The sequence below is a fragment of the Saimiri boliviensis genome, chromosome 5 (assembly GCF_048565385.1).
Source record: "Saimiri boliviensis isolate mSaiBol1 chromosome 5, mSaiBol1.pri, whole genome shotgun sequence".
NCBI lineage: Eukaryota > Metazoa > Chordata > Mammalia > Primates > Cebidae > Saimiri > Saimiri boliviensis.
Window position 1 is genome coordinate 95473062 of NC_133453.1, and position 12230 is coordinate 95485291.

Here is a 12230-nt window from a genome sequence, read left to right on the forward strand (position 1 = left end):
GCATCCAAACCTGTAGATGGAGGTGATTGGTTACATTTCTTGTCAGTCACTAATCCTGCTAGATGGAGGTGATTGGTTACATTTCTTGTCAGTCACTAATCCAAACAGATTGGCCTTCCTGCTCTTTCTTGAGTACACCCTGCCTCAGGTCCTTTGCACATGCTATGTATAGAATATGTATATTCTGTATATAGAACAAAAGAATATTATGAATTCCTTTTTTAGAAAATTGAAAACTCTTAATTTCTTGTTTTTAACATTTTTTGTTCTTTTGCTCTATATAGATATATTCTATATATATTGCTGATGATCAGTAATTCTCACTAAATGAGAGTTTCAGTTTCTATACACAACAGGTCTTAGAGAAGATCCAGGTTCTCAGCTCCTTTTGTTTTTTCAAACTTTGAACATCTGGAAAGAGTTGAAATATTTTTCTCCTTATTGATCTATTCACAGATACAAGTGGCAATATATATTCTATATATATAGAACAAAAAATATATAATATATAGTCTATATTATGTATAGAATATATAATATTCATATATCATAATATTCTTTTGTTCTACATATATTCTATATATCCTATATTATATAATATATATGCAGAATAAAGAATATTATTAATTTCTTTTTTAGAGAAATGAAAACTCGTAATTTCTTATTTTCAGCATTTTAAACATTTATGGAAAAGCCCTATGCTCTAAGAAAATAAACCATCTAATGTTTTAAGAAGAAGGAAACTGATAATTAGTAATTATTACTAAATGATAGTTTGACTTTATATACACAACATGTCTTAAAGGAGATCCAGGTTCTCAGCTCCTTTTTCCAAACCTTGAACATCTAGAAAGAGTTGTAATGTTTTTCTCCTTATTGACCTATTCACAGATACAAATGCCAAATCATGTTATTCTTCTTAAGATCCTTCTTAAAGAAAAATAGAATTCATACATTAAAATTTAAAAAATTAAATATTTTTAAGAATACTTATGCATCCATGGATATACCAAAATTATTCTAAGTCATCTTTATTGTGAGCAAGGTGAATGGAAGACAAAGGAAAATTGTAAAGATAAGAGTAGTGTGTGACTAATGACAAATATGATGAGGATGATAAAGAGAATTCTCTGTATCAGAGAATTAAGGAGAGAGAGAGAGAGAGAGAGACAGAGAGAGAGAGAGAGAGAGAGAGAGACAGAGAGACAGAGAGACAGACAGAGAGAGACAGAGACATAAAAAAAAAAAAGAGAAAATGAGAGAAACAGATTGAGGTTCCTGGAGAGAGTAGTCCAGCACGCGGCTGAGGTCACAGACCCTTAGACCAGCACTTTCTATATAGAAATATAATGTGGGCCACATACATAACTTTAAATTTTCTAATAGCCACATTAAAAAGAAACGGTGGGTATTAATTTAAAAAATATATTTTATTTCACCCAATCTATCCAAAGTATTATCATTTCCTAATGGAATCAATACAAAATTTGTTAATGAGATATTTTTATATTATGTTCCCTGTACTAACAGTCTCTGAAATCTTGTATGTATGTCATACCTGAAGTCCATCTCAATTCAGCCTAGCCACATTTCAAATGCTTAGTGTTTGCATGAGGCTAGTCACATTCTTATTGGACAGCGCAGTTCTAAAGCAAGCCTCCGGGTGTCATATCTGAACTTGTGCTTGTGTCAATACAAAGAACTGGCCCCCTGAAGCTCAAGTGTGGGGCACTGCTACAGTTGGCATAGTGGCCTGACTCAGAGATAGACTCACTATAGCAGTGGATAGAGGTGTATCAGAAGAAGAAAAAGTTTTAAAACTTATTTATATCTCGAATAAGTAGAGCAGGTCATACAAGTTGCATTTCATTCTTTTATCTGCAATCGTTAGGTTTGTGAATTTTAGTATGCCTATTTTCAAGCACTGCTTTGCTGTAGCATGCTACCTATGAAATGTCACTCATGCTAGTCATTTCTCTATAATTATATTTATACCCAGACTTTAAAAGATATCTGTCAGGAGTGAATGGGTTGACTACAGGTCCTCAGGGGTCCTAAGTATTTGAAGTTTATAATCTGTGCCTGGAACAGTTATAAAGGTTCTCAATCGGCAGTGCTTATCTGACCCTTTTATTATACAATATTTTATTCTTGAAAACTCATGGCAAATTAAAAAAAATTATGAAACGACAGTTTTTGATTATCTATTTTTTAATATAGGAAAGGCTGGATAGGCACTGTCTGGTTATAGTGCATTCTCCAAATCATGATTTGGGTCTAGGCAGAGAACTTAGAGAGAAACACAATCAGTCAGAAATAGTGTCTACTTGACTACAGAATAGATTGGTTTTGTTCAATTTGAGGTTTGATTTTACTCTTCATTGCCATATATTTAGCTGACTTGACTGTACAATTATTTGAATAGACCACTGATTTTACTTGTATGACATTTCCCAGTATGAAATCAATTCACATAGTCTCAGCCACAACTTATTCAAACTCAGAAGTATGTTACCTCTTGACTTTTACATCACACACACACACACACACACACACACACACACACACACACACACAGAGAGAGAGAGAGAGAGAGAGAGAGAGAGAAACCCATAGCAACCTATGGGCTAGGTGAGTTACACTGTGCTGTAATCCCTAGGATTTAATTAGAGGGCAAACAATCCTTTACGGCATCAAATACAAGCAAAGCAGATTCTGAAAAGCAGTTTTATTAGTTGAATAGTAATAATCCATATCCATTTCTAAAAGGCTTATGAAACCCCAAAACCAGTTATGAAAACCAAAGCCATATTCACCTTATGTTCACAAATTATTAAGTTTCAGCTTTATTTTTTTACACAAATGATTTTGTTCTTATTGAAAATAGTCATCAGAGGTCACTTTAACATGCTCATCTTTAGAAGTCCCTAAAGGAAAAAAGTTGACTACAAACAGAATTCCATTTTAATTTTAAGAATAAGAGCATGTCTTAAATATGATGAATAAGATGGAAATATTGCTAGCAAAAAAGAAAAAACTGGTTCCCACTCTCCTTGAAATTTTTAGTGTGTATACAAGTACTTAAAATATAAACTACATAGTAATTGACACTGTGAAGCAATACATAATCAAATAAGGCACCATGAGGCAGATTGTAAACTTCATGTTTTCCATCCTTAAGGAAGCAAAGGTCTAATAAACATGAACTTAGACTACAATGAACATACTAAAATCACCCTTAAAAAATAAGTATTTACAACAATAAAGTATACTGCTATGGCAAAGATAGATGAACTAAGCTTAGATCTGTGCAATATAAAAAGGGAAACAATGATTATATAGTACAAATAATTTTGCTGTAATATGACAGGCTAATGACTTAAGTGCCCAATATCGTCATTATGGTTCTGAACTTCATGTGCATTAGCAATAAAGACTCAGTAAAAATACTGTATAATTTATACTTTTGCATGAAAATCTTGTTCTTCTTTTAAAACAGTGGTGCCTATAAGATCTATAAGTCTAAATGGAAAAGTTAATAACTTGAATTATGTATTACATCTATGTTGTGATCTAAAGATATTCTTCAGGAACTTTCTGGTCAATCCTTATGATGGAAGGAGACAATAGTTTTGGGTACCTGGGTTTATTTTAGTATTTTTCAAATCAGTAACAAATGCCCATTTGGCTATATTGATGTACTAATTTATTGTACATATAATTTCCTAAAGATTATGCAACCCCAAACCAAGTACTATTGTATTTGTGATCAATGCATTTTAATTTTCTGGAAAAACCCAAATAATTGAAAGTCTAACAAGTATTTAAAATGTTCATCTTTACTCAATATTTGCCACATACGTAACTATTAACGTTTTTTCGGATAAAGTAAATGAATGGTACACTCATTTCAGAGACTGAATAGATCAAGAATCAAACAAAAGACTGCAAAAAAAAAAGTCATGGAGTAATTAAACAGCATGACTAAGCATTATTTCAAGTTTTCATATTCTCCTCCGTAGATTCCCAGACTATATATTAGAAATCTTCCCTCCGTCATACTATAATGTGAAGGAAAACTATGATTCTATGCTTAAGAGTATAGCAAGAGTAGGTATTTTCAGGCTGTTGAGCCATGTATCACTAAGCTATTTTTCAAAGAGATGCTGAAAAACACAAGAAATTAAAGATGTTTTTCCTTTATTTTTTCTTTTTAAAGTTTGTAAGGGAGCAGCTGTGCCCAATTCTTAGAGTAAAAGGAAAACCGTATCAATTTCACTCATTTTTGTGTTTGGAATGAACATGTGATGAGAAGTACATTTTGCCTTTACTGAATCAGGAGATGTGACAATAATTGCAATGGGCGTTGTTTCATCTACCTGCTAAACTGGTCCTCTTTACTCAAAATATGGTCTTGTAGGGTAGCATCAACCATCTGGCATCACACAATAAGAGTTTTACAAAGAAATTTCTTGGATGTCTAAAAATGATGTGAGGATAGACAAGCCCCTCAAGGGTGTCTGCACAGATGAAAAACACTTACATTTGCAAATGTGTGCACAAAAGAGAGGATGGAATTATCCAGAGAATAGCTCCTCTCCATTACCTGCTTTGTGCCTGAATATGCTTGATTTATGAGTATTGGACTAGGAGTCAGGAACTTTAAGAACTAAACCAGAAGACAAAGCCTTTCATGTAAAATATTCTTTTCCACTAATACTCAAAACACAATGTATGAATGCTTGGACAAATATATATGCTGATTTATACAACCAACTCTTTTTCCCCATAAGCAGAAATTGAAAAAAAAAATTCAACCCAAGCTGTCTTTTGCCTGAGTCTTGGGAAATTGCATAGTTCTGAAAAAAAAAAATTGGCTTGATTTTCACAATTAAAAAAAAATGGATATGGAAAGAATGAGATTGTGCCCATGAAAGCCAATTGTTTCCAAACCACATTGTATTGTTTGGCCCAAATAATTTGTCCTCCTATATAGAAGTAGGAAACCATGACAGACTGAAAATACAATAGCCAATCAAAATAAAACTTCTTTTCTGGACTACTTTTACCATGCAGGGGATATTTGCTGAGACCCAAGCTCACCCCTCTTGCCAATGTGACAAAGGCAAACTACAAAGAAAATGACAAGAACACTTTGGAATGCAGGGAAATAAAGAAAAAAAGTCAGTTTCCATTGTAAATCATCACCGTTCAAGGCATCCGTTTGTTGACTGGCAGTGCTGGGATATCTGTTAAATGAATACCTAAACAGAGACATATTATATACAACCCATCCAAGGGACTTTTCATCTTTTTGGAAGAGAGGAACTAAAGGTGATGTGAATTTGGTATTGCAAAAACTGTCATACCTACACACAAACAGAGAAAGCGAAGCAAATTAGAAAGTCACTAATGTTAACATAACAGAAGGTAGACTTAAGTTGACTTTTTTTGGCTGAAGTGTCAAAAAGTCATATGATGAAAAGAAAAACATACTTATAATTTTTCTCGCTTGATTAGCATCTAAAAGGTAATTATGTTTTCAAATATTTTATGCTTTTTTTTACATGTAACATATGCCTGTATATATTAGTATTTGTATTTCTGAACTGGAAAAAATTACAAAGCATTACCTTTATGCTAAAATAAATATGATAGTTATTTTAAAATACTGTTAGTTATACCCTGAAAATGCAGATATCAACTGAGTAAAGGCCGTCAGTGACTAGATTTGGTATGTTTTCAATAGTCCATATCTGTAATATTTAAATGTAAAGATTAAAGTAATAATCCCTGAATAAAGGATAGTCAAAGTCTTAATAGCAAGATCCTTACGTTGCTATGATTTAGTGGCCTTAGTAAGTGTTGTCGCCACATTCAGGTCCAGTTATAAAAGTGAGAGCCAACCACAGAAATTAGTTCAAAACTGAGAGCAGTGCCCACTATTCCTCTTTCCTTCTTGTCCTCCCTCTCTTGGTTCTTTTGTTCAGTCCTTTGTTTAATGCTAGAACCTTTGGTTAGTGCTCATTAAAATGTATTTTAAAATGTTAATGGAAATCAGAGAAAATAAATAACAAGAGGAGGTTAAGGAGGGGGAGACCTAAGGAAGAAGCAAAGAAAATAGCAACAGGTTGAAAGGGAGGGACAGTAGAATCATTTTGAGAGGCTGATGGGAGAAAGGCTTCAGTCTCAACACTTTAATAGTGAAACAATTTCATTCATGTAAGAAACTATTTTAAAAGAAAGGTGTTTTTTAAGTTTAAAAAATAAAAAAATTTATAATAAACATATGATCATGAAAATGACATAATTGCCTTACATAAGACAAAAAGGATTTTCATGTAAGATAAAGCAAAATTTGCCAATAAAAAGCTTTAAGGGAATGTAGGAATCCAAAGACTAGCGACAGAATTTTAGTATCACGATTACCTATGATAAAGACATAATTAAAAACAACAACAACAAAAAACATTATGAGGGTACAGCCTATAATAGAAATCTCTGAAAATGTCATTATCCTCCAACACAAACTTCTTGAGATGTTTTGACTATCAGCAAGTAAAGAGGCAAAACCAGGATTGATTACATCATTTCCACTAACAGAAGTTTGTCTTGACTAGAAATTGTCACAGAAAATTCTGTCATTTATATTTAGAAATATAAATAACTTGTCTGGCAAGACTAAGCATAGTTTTCCAAATTTACATGAATATACAGAGGGTTTATTTATTTATTTATTTATGCTTTTTAAGGCAATGCTTGCTATGTTAATAAAAATTCTTTTTAGGTTATGTTGTCGTATGCTTTAAATCACTAATCTAATTTGTTCTGTTTATCCAAGGCTAGACATCTAGTTTCTATAAAATTATATTTTCAGTCTATTCCTTATTTCTATCAAATTATGTCTACCTTGCTAAGTCACTATTAAAAGAAATAAAATGGAATAAATTATTATTGACCTTGATTCTGTTACCATCAATTTAATAAATTAAACAGGTTATCTTATTTCTTATAGGAAAATAGCCTATTTTTTCCAAGACTCTAGAAGTTTCTAGCTAAGCTGGCTTTAATTGTCATCAGCCTTACCAATTCAAAGCTAAATTAGTGGTTTTGACTAAAGTGTAATTAAATGTATAGACATTCCAACAATTACAGGTCACTTAATAATCTTGTTCTTTGGAAAGAGGCAAGAGCTGGTCGAAAGCAACATTTTGTTGTTGAATGATGTTTTCAAGAATAGGAGAATAAAGAGTGTGAATGTTGGATAGGTATACTCATCACAGAATGAACTAGGGAGTAGTGAGCCAATTTTAGTTCTAGCTACATGACAGCCGTGTGACATTGGGCAAGTGAATGTGCCTGTAATGGCTTTTTAATACATCAGCCTAGCTAGCCTGAACTATATAGCCTAGTCATTCCATCACACATCAATTTAGGTGCTGCTGGAAAAAAATATTTTGGAGGAAATTAAAGCCTCTAATCATCAGACTTTATGTTCATCAGAAGGTATTATTATTTTACAAAAGAGAAAATTTAGACCAAAAATGCACTATACAATCATCCTGGGTTCAACGAAGAAGCAGTACCACTATTAGTAAGGTTGCAATTGGCCAAGTCTGATCTATTATAGACATCCCTATCTATAATACATCTTTTCTATGTGGTTTTTCTTTTTCCTAAGACAGAGTTTTGCTCTTGTTGCCCAGGCTGAGGCTGTAGCACAATGGTACAATCTTGGCTCACTGCAATCTCTGTCTCTCAGGTTCAAGTGACTCTCCTGCCTCAGCCTCCCAGGTAGCTGGGATTACAGGTGCCCCCCAATCATGCCTGGCTAATTTTTCTATTTTTAGTAGAGATGGGGCTTAACCATATTGGCTAGGCTAGTCTCGAACTCCTGACCTTAGGTGATCCACCCACCTCAGCCTTCCAAAGTGCTGGGATTACAGGCGTGAGCCACTGTGCCCAGCCTGTAATACATCTATCCATTATGGATAGATACGACTAAGCCAGGTGAGCTATTTAGAAGAGGGCTTGTCAGAGGCTTCCAGTCTTTTGGCTTTCCTGAGCCACACTGGAAGAAGAAGAATTGTCTTGTGCCACACATAAAATCCATTAACACCAACAATAGTCGATGAGCTAAAAAAAAAAAATCACAAAAATACTTCATAATGTTTTAAGAAAGTGTATGAATTTGTGTTGGGCTGCATTCAAAGCCAACCTGGGCCACATGAGGATTGCAGGCTGCAGGTTGGACAAGCAAGCGTGGTTTAGATATTCCCTAAACTCAGAGACTCCAAATATCCCCTGCCTTGGGAAGTCCAGCCTACTATAGCCCAGCCTGGAGTGCAGTGGTATGGTCTTGGCTCACTGCAACCTCTGTCTTCCAAATTCGAGATATTCTCCCGCCTCAATCTCCCAAGTAGCTGGGATTACAGGCGCATGCCACCACGCCCAGCTAATTTTTGTATTTTTAGTAGAGATGGGGTTTCACCATGTTGGCCAGGCTGGTCTCGAACTCCTGACCTCAGGTGATCTCTCCACCTTGGCCTCTCTCAATGCTGGGGTTACAGGTGTGAGCCACTGTGCCCAGCCGAATCTTCTAGTTGCTCTTAGCAATTTGAAGCCTGAGGAAAGGGCAAACATCTTACTTCAAATAAGAGTAAGGCAGAAGGGGTCTCTATCGACAGAGCTGATACAGGGCATGTTATTTACATTCCATGTGTCTGTTCCCTTCCGACAGGAATGGTGAAAGTGCCCTGGAAGCTGCCTGCTCTTCTACTCCAGCATAAAGGTTCTTTCCCTGAATCAAGACATAACACAGAGACTCAATTGAGGTCATCCATGTGCTGGATTTCTTTCCTAAGTTTCTCCTAAAATGGTAATGTTTCAACTTTCTCCTCATTTTCCCATTTTATTCTTATCAAAGAAAGGGGGAATTCCACATGTTTAACAGCGTCAGAGTTTAGGTAAAGTCTTCCTAGCAAATTATGTCACTTCTTCGATAAAATCCAACTGAGGGGAAAAATGATATTAAAGAGAATGATAACTCTAATACAATTATACATCAAGCAATAAACCACAATTTGTGCTTCATATCTGAGATCTGGCTAGTATAAAATAAAAGTTCTAATTTAACATTATTCAGATACTTTGTCTTCAAAATCTTTACATTCCAGCTCTTTGATAAGAAATCATGTTTTCAGTGTCTGGGTATATATATTTTCCAGATATCTGTCATTCATGCCTTCAAGAATGCAGAGGATAAAATGAAATGAATAAAACTAGTAGTAAAAAATACATATTGTAGACATATGTCAGGGACTGGTGAAGTGCATGGAAAAAATTCATGTGAGCAAACCTGAAAGTTTTGAATTTCAGCAGAGAATAGTCAAATATTCATAGGCACAAAATATTAGACACTTTGTGAGATATATTTCCATTAATAGTATTGCTCATCATCCATTGCAATTGTGCCATATTTTTATAATATTTCTGATACTGGAAACAAACATTATGAAAAATTTAGAAGATGCAGAGAGACTACAGCAGAAAACAATAAAGTAAACCCATGATCATTGTATTACTTAGAGTTGCTGTTGCTATTTTACCTTTACATCCTGTATTCATTCACTGGTTTAACAGATATTTAATGAGCCCTTACTTTATGCAGGGATGCATCTCTGGCCAAGCAGACTAGACCTCTGCTTTAATACTTCATATCAAATGAGTTTTGTACAATTCTCCCACTACTTCATATCATGCACGTTCATTCTAAGTACACTCCATTCCACAGTTTTCTTTGAAAACTTACATTTTCTTGATTACATATATACCATCATATGGATGTGTCATGATTTTTTTTAAAACAAAGGCCCACTGTTGGGCAGGTGGATTCTTTCAAATGTTTTACTAAGATCAAAAACCACTTCAATTCAGACTTTTAGTTTGTTATCATTTTCTTTGGATTTTAAGAACTGAAATCATTTAAAGAGTACTTTTTTTTTAAATTTAAGAGTATACGTTTTTCTAAGGCTTTCAGTGCATATTTCCAAATATTGTATACAGAAAGCATAGGTATACAATACAGATAAAGTACTTATATATACCTGGGGGGGTGTGTGTGGGTGTCTGCACATACATGCTTTTATATCTACATGATTATGATGCAATGAAGTATAATAGTTGATGAGATTTATGAAAACAATGTTATTTTCTTACTTTAGTTTTATTTTTAAATGATAGAGCTAATCTATATGATTCGCAATGTTACTGAGCAGGATGGGAAAACGAGGCAAATAAAGCATCTTTTTCTTCCTCCCATTTAACTAGATGCACCATTTTGGCATTTTAATTAGATACTGGTACTTTGACCCTACAACTCGGATTGGATGCTGGCAAAAACAAATCTTTGCAACTCTTCTTCATTAACTACTCAAATCTTTCTATTTCCTATACCCCACTGTGAGCTCCAAGATGATGTTCACTGTGACTTTCTTAAATTCACTGACTTGCTTAAAGTTTCAAGTCTTAATCTGACATCCCTTGTTAAGCCTATTAAAGGTAGTTTTTAATTGAAGCCACTAGCAATCTTAAAAACTCTGAAGGTACTGTATAAAAATATACAACTATGCCTCCAAGGATTGAGACCAGGTGGCGAGATGCCTTTTCAGAGGAGGAGCTCACTGAGACTAAAGTTCTAGCCAGTTGCTTACATTAAAAAGAAAAAGAAAAAAATTAGTAACACGTACCTAACAGTGACATTTAAGGCGTCAGGTGACCCTAAGCATTATGACAAGTTTACCGTTTTTTACATACATTACCTCAAGCTGATCACAACCCAAGTATTGCAAATATATTTTCCAAAAAAAAATTGTTCTATTTTGGCATATTTGGCTACCATGAAAATGTCAACATAGCTGAGTCATAACTTCAGAACAAAATGTAATGTTTCATTAGCAAAGGAGAGGAAAACATTATAAAGGAAGGAATAAACTTTCTCCTTGCTAAACTATTGATCCAACTGATGTCTCTCTTGATGACCTTAATTGACAAAAGCCAGAACTCTCAGCTTCCCCATTTGAAGAGTCCATTTTCAAATGTCAAGGGCGTGAAGAGCTTTCAGATTTTTCTTTCCTCTGGCTTGTATCTTTGGCCCTTCAACAGGAATCTCCTTCCCTTTAAATGGTCTCTGATCACCCTACAGGTAGGACTCAGAGTCAGTGCACAAGTCGCAGTAACTGTCTCCCTGGAGGAATTTCCTAGAAAACCAGGGTCAAAGCTCTGGTCCTACTTGGGTTTCAAGGGCCTTCAGACCAGCCTGATGTTATTTACTATAGCTGCAGACACAGCAGTGTTGGTAGGTTTCTGTTGCTTTATTTTTCAATTTCTTTAGCATAACTTTTTAAAAATTTTCTTCATTGATTATTTGTGTGCTTTCAAATGACATGAAAATTATCTGTTTGTTAGAAGATTAAGATCATTCACTAGTAAATCTTTAGACCTGGAACCTTTTTGAGGCAAAATTTGCAGATGTGTGTTCAGATAGCCTAGTTTTCTTTAGTTACTTTGGTTAATTTTTAAAAACTAATGTATTTCATTGGTTTCCCAATCTATTAGAATAAAACTATAGACAATATTTTCTTAAAATTTAATCTCGTCTGTATCTGCCTCATATTTTAAATTTTAGTTAGTTGTTCTTTATGTTCTTTAAAATTAGATTTTCAGAGTCATTCTTGACTACTTTATAAAGAACTTTTAGTGCAATAATAATGTTTTGTTTTATACATGATTGCTCTTTCTCAATTTAATCATTTTTAATCTCAGATTTTTTAGTTATATTTAGTTAACCTGAAATATTTCTTAAGGTTAGAAATATTGTAATAATATTGTAAATATTTTAAATATATTTAGTTAACCTAAAATATTTCTTAAGGTTAGAAATATTTATAATATTTTAGTTAACCTAAAATATTTCTTAAGGTTGGAAATATTGTAAATATTGTAAATATTTCCAACCTTAAAAAATATTTTAGGTTAACTAAATATATTAAATGTGCTGGGCACAGTGGCTCGAGCCTGTAATCCCAGCACTTTGGGAGGCTGAGGCAGGTGGATCACGAGGTCAAGAGATCGAGACCATCCCGGTCAACATGGTGAAACCCCGTCTCTACTAAAAATACAAAAAATTAGCTGGGCATGGTGGTGCGTGCCTGTAATCCCAGCTACTCAGG

At 34.1% G+C, this 12230-nt stretch overlaps 1 protein-coding gene across 1 annotated transcript in view; it reads right to left on the reverse strand.

Moving 5' to 3' along the window:
* ARHGAP15 (Rho GTPase activating protein 15) overlaps window positions 1-12230 on the reverse strand; it is a 645891-nt gene that overhangs the window by 303205 nt on the left and 330456 nt on the right. The window lies entirely within an intron of this gene.